This window comes from Myotis davidii, unplaced genomic scaffold, assembly GCF_000327345.1.
Source record: "Myotis davidii unplaced genomic scaffold, ASM32734v1 scaffold44, whole genome shotgun sequence".
NCBI lineage: Eukaryota > Metazoa > Chordata > Mammalia > Chiroptera > Vespertilionidae > Myotis > Myotis davidii.
Genome location: NW_006299705.1, coordinates 14450243 through 14461171, shown reverse-complemented (window position 1 = coordinate 14461171; position 10929 = coordinate 14450243).

The following is a 10929-nucleotide window of genomic DNA, read 5'->3' as shown; positions in this document are numbered from 1 at the left end:
AACTCAAAATCTAATTTATTAAAAATGATAAGATAGTCTTATGCTGACAAGGTTAGCACCTATCAAACACATTGTCAATCCAGAATACAATCTGTTATTTTTTTCAGAGAAGTGTGTAATACCTGCATTTTTTTTTCGTTAATCCTGATGTACTCAAAGGAACCCTTAATAGAGGTGAGTAATCACTGGAGTTTAAATGGAAACAGTACTTTTTTAAAAAAATTCAGTTGACTAAATGAAATGGTTTGGTATGAAATCTGAATGGAATAGAACAATTTTCCAAAAGTGAAATTTTATTCTTTGATTAATTAACACGTAGGTGGAATTCCCTTTATTGAAATGCAGAGGCTTCGTATTTAAAGGTAACAATATGAAAATAAGTCGTAGAGTGTTCCAATACGGAAACACAAATCATGAATAAAATAAAGGTTTATTTACATGCTCTCTACAACAAAAATTTGACTCGACAAAATTACCACTATCTATTTACATCTTTAAAAATGCATTCTGAGATTTATTCTAGAAAATATATCCTTTCCCCCCCTTCTGTATGCCTTCTCTCTCAGTGGGACTGAAAATAAAATGTTATGACTTAAATCACAAGAGGCTAACATCATTTTTAGCAACAAGGGCTGCATAATTTCAAGACTATGAATGAGTGGCTGACTTTAACTAAAATGTTTCAGTTCTCTGCGTATATAGGTACATAAATAATTCAGAATTAATCCCTGCAGAGGGGACAATGGGAATCGTAAATTATCCATGTGCCGTCCTCAACATTAGAGGCAATGAACCTATAGTAACAAACTATGAGTGTTACTCATTACATACATTTCACAGACACCTTAACCTTTTGAATATTAATTTTCCTCTGCAGCTTGTAGCTAGGCAGTATCTTTTTTATTTTCTTTTTTATTTTCCTTCCCACTCCTCTTGGCTTCATTTCCTTCTCTCTCTCTTTTGTGAAATCTCCGAAACCATAGTTAAGCCACAGCTACTGAGTGGATACATTTGAAACACTGGAATATACTGATTTGTTACAGAGGGTTGCTTATCTTTTTCTTTTCTTTCTTACTTTCTTTTTGGTTTTTTTTTGGTTTAGCTGCATGTTGTACTGTAAAAACCCCTTAATATTATATGTAGTCCTTCTGTAGACTGTAAAGTGAGGCATAACAGTCAGACTGTCTTTATGAAGATAAACATGGTTGCAAATCTGGACCACTGTAATTCCACTGGGGTTGTCAGTGTCCTTTGATTTTCAGAAACATATATCAGATTTTTAACTAGGAAGATATTGCAGGATTATCATAATTTTCATCTGAAAATGAAAATAAAGTAAAAAAAAATGGGGGGTATGATTGCTCCTAATTATAAAATTTATTAGGTCTTTAACTGTTAAATTAGGGCGTTTATTTTTTAAAAAGATTTAATGAGATAATAATTGTTATTCTCTTTTTGTCTCTAAATTTACCCTCCTAGTTAAAAATGTTCTGATCAGCTTTATTGCACTTATTTTGAATGATATAGAGAGTAAAGAAATATTTCTTTCTAGTATAATTCATTATGCCCCATTTCTATATATTGGGTAAGATAAATTCATGTTTATCATGAAAAAATTTTTATATTAAATAAAATTTATAAAATAAATATAAATACATATTTGCATGTATGAATATACATAAATATAGAAATACATGCATATATGTATTATCTAAAATAATGAAAGGGTAATATGCTAATTAGACCAGACATCTTCCAGATGTCATTCCAGACGTCCTTCCTGACAAAGGTGGGGCTGAGGGAAGTCAGCGTGGTCCTGGGTGCCGGTGGGAAGCTGGTGCCAGCAACCAGGGGAAGGAAGGTCTACTCTTGCATGAATTTTCATGCATCAGGCCTCTAGTACATATATAAGATGCATATATGTATTATACATATATATGAATTTACTAGTATATGAATTACAAATCCCAGCATTTATCTGACCTATGCAAAATGTAAGTTTTATTTTATTTTACTTTTTATAAATCACCATTTATTCTCCTATACTCTCTCTCACCTCCCCTACAATCCTCTCCCCACAATCACCACAGTATTTCCCCACAATCACCACACTATTGTCCAGGTCCATACATTCTTTCTCCTTTATTTTTTCCCCTTTGTTGCTCAATCCCTCCATGCCCCCTGTATCCCTTCCCCCACCCTGAGAAGTGTCAGCCTGCTCTCTACCTGTGAGTCTGTCTCTATTTTGCTTGTTGTTAGATTCCACATATGAGTGAAATCACATGGTACTTGTTTTTCTCTGACTGGTTTATTTTACTTAGCATAATACTATCCAGGTCCATCCATGTTGTTGCAAAAGGTGAACTTCTCTTCTCTTTTATGGCCTAATAGTATTCCATTGTGTAAACATACCATACCTATTTTATCTACTAATCTACTTATAGACACTTGGGCTGCTTCAAAATCTTGATTATAAATAATGCTGCAATGAACATAGGAGTATATATATTCTTCAAATTAGTGTTTCAGGTTTCTTCGGATAAATTCCTAAAGGTGGAATTGCTGAGTCATAAGGCAGTTCCATTTTTAATTTTTTGAGGGACTGCCATACTGTTTTGCACAGTAGCTGCACCAATATGCATTCCCATCAACAGTGTACAGGTTTTTCTTCACTCCACAACCTCTCCAAGACTTGTTATTTGTTGATTTATTGATGATAGCCATTCTGACAGGTGTGAGTGATATCTCATTATGGTTTTAATTTGCATTTTTCTGATGATTAGTGACACTGAGAATCTTTTCATATGTCTATGGGCCATCTGCATGTCCTCCTTGGAGAAGTGTCTATTCAGGCCCTTTGCCTATTTTTTAATTGAGTTTTATAACTTCCTTACAAATTTTAGATGTTAACTCCTTATCAGATGTATCAGCAGGTATGTTCTCCCATTCAGTGGGTTGTCTTTACATTTTATTGATAGTTTTCTTTGCTATGAAAAAACTTTTAGTTTGAAGTAGCCCCATTTGTTTATTTTCTTCTTTTGTTTCCCTTTCCATAGCAGATATATCAGAAAAAAAATATTGCTATGGGAAATATCCAAGATTTTACTGCTTCTGTTTTCTTCTAAGATTTTTATGGTTTTGTGCTTAATATTTAAGTGTTTAACCCATTTTGAGCTTATTCTTTTGTATGGTGTAAGAAGGTGGTCTAGTTTAATTTTTTCAGACGTATCTGTCCAATTTTCCCCAACACCATTTATTAAATATCTTTACCCCATTGTATGTTTTCCCCTCTTTTGTCAAATACAAATTGAACTTAAAAGTACAGGTTTATTTCTGGGCTTTCTATTCTGTTTTGTTGATCTATATGTCTGTTTTTATGCCAGTACCATGCTGTTTTGATTACTGTAACCTTTTAGTATAGTTTGATATCAGGTAGCATAATTATGCCAACTTTGTTCTTCTTTTACAAAAGCACTATTGCTATTCAAGGTCTTTTGTGGTTCCATATACAGTTTTGGAATATTTGTTCTACTTCTGTGAAATACACTGTTGGCATTTTGATAGTAATTGCATTGAATCTGTAGATTGTTTTGGGTAGTATGGACATTTTAATGAAGTTAATTCTTCCTATTCATGAACGCAGTATATACTTCCAGTTAGCTATATATTCTTCAATTTCTTTCCTCAGTCTCTTATAATTTTATGAGTATATGTCTTTTTTTGTCCTGGAATAAATTTATCGCTATGTATTTTGTCCCTTTTAAAGCAATTGTGAATAGGATTACTTCCCTTTCTGAAGTTCATTATTGGTGTATAAAAATGCAACTGACTTCTGTCAGGGCCATATGACTAGACATCCCATTGAGTCATCTTTATTCTTACTCTCCTGCATCATCCATGCTAGTTGAGAGAGTAACACTAGAGTGGTACAGCTTTTCTGATTTTTACATTAAATGTGAGCAGTGAGCATCAATCCTCTTTGTCCTTTGTTTTCCTAAACCTATTTGACTATAGTTCTCTCCCTGCCTTCCTCTCCTCTCAATACTCTCTTGAAGATCAGGACACTGGGTCCAACATGTAGGATAGAATTGCTTAGGGTACTTATAATAATCCCTCATGATGCCATCAGAATTTGTAGAAAAGACTAATAAAGAATGGGCATATTTATCTATCCAATCAATTATTAAGTTAAGGTGAGTTATCATTGTGACATTTTGTACTTCACAGTGAGATATGAGAGACATGTGATATGGTCACTTCAGTGTGGCGTACAAGAGAATAGAGCACATTGTCTTTTTGTAGAAAATAAGAGAGCAGGGGGAAGGGCAGGCACTTCCGTGAGTTACCTCAGCATACCCTTGAAATGTACAGAGTAATAAGAAATGATTTCAAAGTGAGGAAACCACTCAGAAGAGTTCCAAGTTATAATTTTCTCAGGATCCCTTAGTCCAGAGGAAACTAATTTCTTTAATTCCTAGTTTGCATAGAGGGTTCATTTTCAAAGATAGCCAAACTATGATTTAGCGGGCAGAGGTCTTGTGAAACATAAGTGTGTACTTTCTCATAAAATTATCCCCATTCTGAAGGAAAAGAAAGGAATGAGTGAACACATATCCTGGTTATTCACTTTCATCATTTTTCCTCCCCAGACTCAAATGCATGGATATAGGTGCTGGGTGTGCATTTTTCATATCTTCCATTAAAAGTTAGTAAATTAAATTAAGAGCAAAAAGAGGAAACAAACAGTTATAAGCAAACCTGCTATTTAGTGACATGGCATAAGCAAAAGATTTAGTAATCTGGTTAAAACATCCTTACAATACTTCAAACTGAGTGATCCTGTTATAAGTGGACCTGAAGGGGTGAAAAATTGCAATGTCTTTTATCAAATTAAAGTTGTGAAATATAGAATTTTCAAATCATTAAAATTTGTATACACATTTAAATCAATTCCATTCCTATGAATAGGACAACCAGAGTAATTTGGAATATATAATGAAGACAATATTGCCAAAGGACTCTTTCTGTATATAGCATAAAATCAATACACCAATGTTCCAACCATTTTCAGTACTTTGCACACAGTGCATGCTAAATAAATATTTGCTGAATCACTCTAGAAAACCATCCCTCCCATACCCATATCTTCCCACAAATTATTTCTTCCTGAAGGATTTTAGGTAAGTCTCTAAGGACATACCCTCCTTTGCAATATGGTCTATTGGCTAAATACATGATAATGTAACCACATAATAAATAAAATAATGCAATAATCTTCAAATACATGGCAGAGTTTATGTAACTGGTAATACAGTGGTTTTTCTAAAAATTATATGATTAGATACAAGAATGTGTGTACTGAGACCATAAATCTGCTTAAGCATCTGAAGGTGGAAGTGATATCACAGAGATTCTATGCCACCAGCCTCTGAATCTTTAATATATATATATTTATTTAATATATTAAAGATTCAGAGGCTGGTGGCATAGAATGAGGTGTTTACTGATTTCTCAATTTTGACATGCATCACTGTTGTACCATTTAGAAGCTATACAATGACTACCATCAACTACTTAAAACCTAAATGTCCTGTAAAAGTAAATACCCAAATTATTGTATTGTAGAGAAATGGGCAAAGTAATATTAACTTAAATCATTATAGAAACATTGATCACAGCTATGAAAAATATAGAGACTGATAAAAGTACCCGTTTCTTTCCTTATATATTTGTTAAAATTAAACTCTACTCAAAATACAAATTATTTAGCAATGCAGATGCAAAACAAATCTAGGTGATGATTAAATTTAACATTAGAATAATATATTTTGTGATAACATTATATGAAAACTTCATGAAATTAACAAAAATATTCATTCTTTTAAAAAATCAAACTCCTTTAAAAAGAAAAATATAACTTTAAAAATTTTATAGTGTGACATATAACCACTAGGATCTTTCTAAAAATGAAATGCTTAACACCAAATTTTGCCATGTTCCACATTTACCTTTGTAATCTCATGATCTACCATGATCGAACAATGTGCCCAAGGCTATTGCTTCTCTGAGATGGTATTTCTGGGAATGACTTTATATAATACTATCAGACATACTACTGCTGCCAACACTTGGTAATAGTGCATAGAGAAATGGCTGACTTTATTGTAAGGACTAGTCAAAACTATTAGAAAATGTTAAAATTTAGAGGCTCCAGAAGTTTAACTCCTCCAATTCTTGTGTACACATACACATAAGCACACACATGTTACTCCAAGAAAACACACGTCCATAGGCCTAAAACTATATTATATATGGGAGTACAATTCATTGAACGATTTCTATGTTAAAAATCCTGTATGCAGTATCTGTTTCTCGAGGTACTCAGAACTTTGAAGATTCTTCACAAAATTAACACCAATTCTACTCTACCAATGTTAATGTTATAGAACATCCACATTATAAATTTTTTTTCTAGTGCCTGATTTCTGAAGACCTTCACAGGTTTATTTGAATTCTCCTTTTTTAAAGCCCATGGAAGGACTGAATGATTGAACAATATCTTAAAGTAGAGGAATCAACCACAGAGAATCTGATGAAGCAGTTTATCTACTCAATATTTTCCATAACCAGCTTTGGGACAGAAATTTGAAAATATAGCAGATAAAATAGCTATTGGGGGTATTTTTTCAGGGTGTCATTCAGGAGATAGAAAAAACCAATGCTAATTTATTGAGCTAATAGAGAACACAAGATTAGTTGAAATTTCAGTGTAAAATATTTGGATTCTAATAAATTCTTCAGCTTTAAATTAGGTAATAGTAACTGTCAATAATCTCAGTGGAATTAGACTATACATTCCTTTATAGAAGAAATTTTATCTTCATAATGGTTATCCATTTTATGGTAGACATTCAATTCATATCAGCTAAATTGATGAATATGTGAATGAATGATTGAAGACATAAATGATGATGAATATATGAATGAATGAATGAATGCTTGATTTTTTCCAGTTTATCATCAAATTATAAATGCTTTAAAGTTTCACCTAGAGGGCACATTCTACTAAACAACATAATGTGAAAATAAAATGAGTAAAGTTATAATACATGCCATATTTTTAAAGGGTATTCATTCAAAATAAATTTCTGCCTCAGAAATTTGAATCAAATTAGTTTTAGCTTTTCTCAATGTTGTAATTCATACATTGACTTTCAAATATTTCATTTATTTGGGGGGCATATTTTATTTTTATCAATATTGCTCTAAATTTATGTTAAAATTAAACCTAGAGTACTTTTTTTCCCAAAGAAAACTCTAAGTAAATAGAAAACTATTGTGTGGATTATCTGGTAAAGAGAATTTTAAAAATCTATACTTGAATATTTATTTATGTTAAATAAGCACAAGAGAATTGTGTGCTTAAAAATAATAATTCAAATGAACCCACTTGACTAGGACTAACAGATTACATGGTTTCCCTTCTTAACAAAAACAACCCCTTGATAAACCGTAGTCCAATTATTCAATGTTTGCTTGCTGACTAATTATGGAAACTACTCATTTCTTGGCCTCCAGCATAGATGATGCATGTCTACAGGGTGACATAAAATCTGTCACTATCTATGGCTGTTTAAATTCAATGTAAGTATTTTTGGAAAACAATAAAATAAATAGTTCAGAAATTCCTGCATTCAACATGTTAAAGAGATGCATCATTTCTGATATGTGAGCCTTGGTTCATATCCTCCTTTAGATAAGGTTGTGTGATATGCTTTTCCCCCCACCTCTGGGACAGTCAAGAACACAGAATGATAGCAATTGGAGCATAACTATAAACATGTTTTCTCATAATAAAAGCTGCTGTTTAAGCTATCAGTGGAATTAGAATTAAATTGGGCCAATAGCTCATATTTTTAGAACTATTATTTGAGAAATTATATTTATTTCTTTCCTATGTGGCACAAAATGGATATTGCAGAGTAACAAATTGAAATTAAGCTTCTCAAATGTCCTCTGAAGGAGATGAAGATTTAGAGCCAAAATAAGCTCTTCAAAAAATGTGTTTTAAATATTATAGAGGGCATTATTGAGATGGTATGTCTGGAATGCTTTCCATGTATTATGAAATCCTGTGCTGAATATAGTTATTAAGATTTTAAGCAAGTTTCATAGCAACCATCTCTTATAGGATATGAAGCTCAAGGATGCAGAGTTATTGGCTAAGAGATAAAGATTTTAGAACATGTTTCCACTTTAACTTAAATATTTACCTAGAAGAGATGGTCTTTGTATTTTGTGATGGAATAGCTGTTCTCGCTAATTTTGCTTCTTTTTCCAGTAGTCCTCACTGAATTGTTTTAAGAACTTCATAAGAAGTTAGGAGCTTACTAAGTTAAGCTCATGAAAATATATGAGTGTATTTTAAAGACAATAATCTCAAGTTAAAAATCATACTTTTTATTTACCTATGTAGACTACTTACAGAGTATAAATGTAAAAGAAATTGGTGATAGCTATTTGTTGTTTATTATTTTTGGTGGATAATATCAAAAGTGAAATAAATAAATTCCCAGAATTCTTTATCACCCTCTATATTAGTAAAAAACAAACAAACCCCAAACCCAACATTTTGTGAAATCAAGAGGGCAATATTTTGAGAATCATATTTAATTTGAAACAATGGATCATTTTAAATATAGAAATGTTAGGTAACGCTAACAAGATTTAAATAATTAGAACTCCAAAACAAATACTGATTGGGCATTTTTACAGCCAGAAAAAAAAATATATATATATATACATATATAAATAATTTTTTTTCTGCAAGTGTTTAGTTGCCTCCAAACTAAAGAGGGGCATGGATAAATACCATTATAGGAATTGTATTGCCTTGTAGCAACACATTCCCTGATATAGCAATAGAAGAAATACAAGGGCTAGAATGTTAATTGGTTGGATTACATTGTGTAGTGCATAAATTACAATTACTTATATCATAATAAGTATTAAAATGACTAGGCAAATCTGAAATAAGGGGGTATGTATGTATAAATTAAATCACAACATAATTCTGCCCATCACATGTTAGCTAAATTGAATTTTTAATGTTTTATCAATAGGGGATATATTAGGCCATTTGAATTCTTATAAAATTGACAGAGCATCAATTAGATTTCCTGGATGAAATTCTCCTGTTATTTCCTTTCTCTTTATATTTTAGGCAAAAGAAAACTTATTGAGCTGGGAGCGGGGGGTGTCATGATAGGAAATCCAACTGGAGAAAGACCCTACTATTAACATCAGTTGGATCATAAAATAAATGTGTATGCAGGGGTAAATCCCAGTCTTTCGTTAGTTTTGTGCCTTGACTTCATTTTATCCATAGCATCCATTAACACTTGATGTATTCTGTCTTCTCCCCCTAGATAAGAACTGCATCTGTTTATTCGCTTATGGGTCCTCAGAACTTGGTATGTAACAGACTTTGAATAAGTATTTGTGGAATGAAATATTTGACATTAAAATTCATATAGATGCATTTATGAAAATGTCTATGCTGTTATAAGTGTAGAAAAGATTGATATCTATCACTCTCAATGTTTGCCATAGGATATCTCTCTTATATTTCTTTCTTTTTCATTTATATTTATTAGTATATAGATGACTTCATAGAGTTTTAATCTCTAGTGTGTGTGACTTCTGGATGTGATAGTTCTGTAAAGACCAGCAGAATTACTTTATTTTCAAAATAGAGTCAAGGATTGCATTTAGTTTAGATATTCCAAGTGAGAATAAAATGCTTGTTTAGATTTGAAGCAAAAAGAGAAATGCCTAAAGACACAGTAAGATTCGGGACACTAGGTGATACAATTTACTTTGATTTAAATGCTTGTAATATACAAAAGGCTTCTTGTAATTTTAGCTCAGTAACTCTATCATTGATACTTAACACTCATTTATAAATAACTGGAGACTACATACTAATCAATATCTTCCCAAAACATAAATTTCTTATAATTTTTGGTATGATCATGTATTCTTTGCCAGTATTTAGAGTGTCACCAGATAATCTTTTTTGAACTTTGGCAATAAGGAATGAAACCTCTCTTCTCACTTTATTTAAAATTTTAAAAGAAAAGAGCCCTGACCAGTGTAGCTCAGTTGAGCATCATCCCATGCACCAAGGGGTCGCTGGTTCAATTCCTGGTCACGGCTCATGCCCCTGTTGCAGGTTTGATCCCCAGAAGGGAGCATTCAGGAGGCAGCTGATCAATGTTACACTCTCACACCAATGCTTCTTTCTCTTCCTCTCCCTTCCTCTCTCCAAAATCAATAAAAATATATTAAAATATATAAATAAATAAAAATTTAAAGAAAGCAAACTTCTGTGAATTAAAAAAACAGTGATTTCCTTAAGAATTCCTCTAGGATTGGTTCCACAAAATAGATACCTTAGCTAATAGTAAAGGTATAGTATTTTACTGTATGGGTTTTTTTTCAGTTTTGTAAAAATTGTGCTCCAGTTAAAAAACTTTGAAAGTACCCAAAAAGTACTAACTAAGCCTCTTAAAACATAAAGTTCTAATTAATATTTTATGAGAGAAAATATTAGAACATTTTTTCACTAAATTTCACTAATTCAATATGTCATATTAATCAGATATTTTGATGTCATGAAGATAGATCCAAAATTATATACTAGAGGTAATGATAATACTGGAGGCAGATTCGGATTTTTTATAATGAAGTTAAGCATAAGCAGAATTGAAGTGGTTATTATTAGCTTTTTCTTCCAATTGCCTGAGCATTTGGATTACAATTGGTATTTTTACCTTAGTTTTTTGTCAAATAGCTCAGTTCTTTTATTGATTTTGAACATAATTCTCATAGAAGCAAATTGTAAAGCTTTCTATAGCAACAATTCAA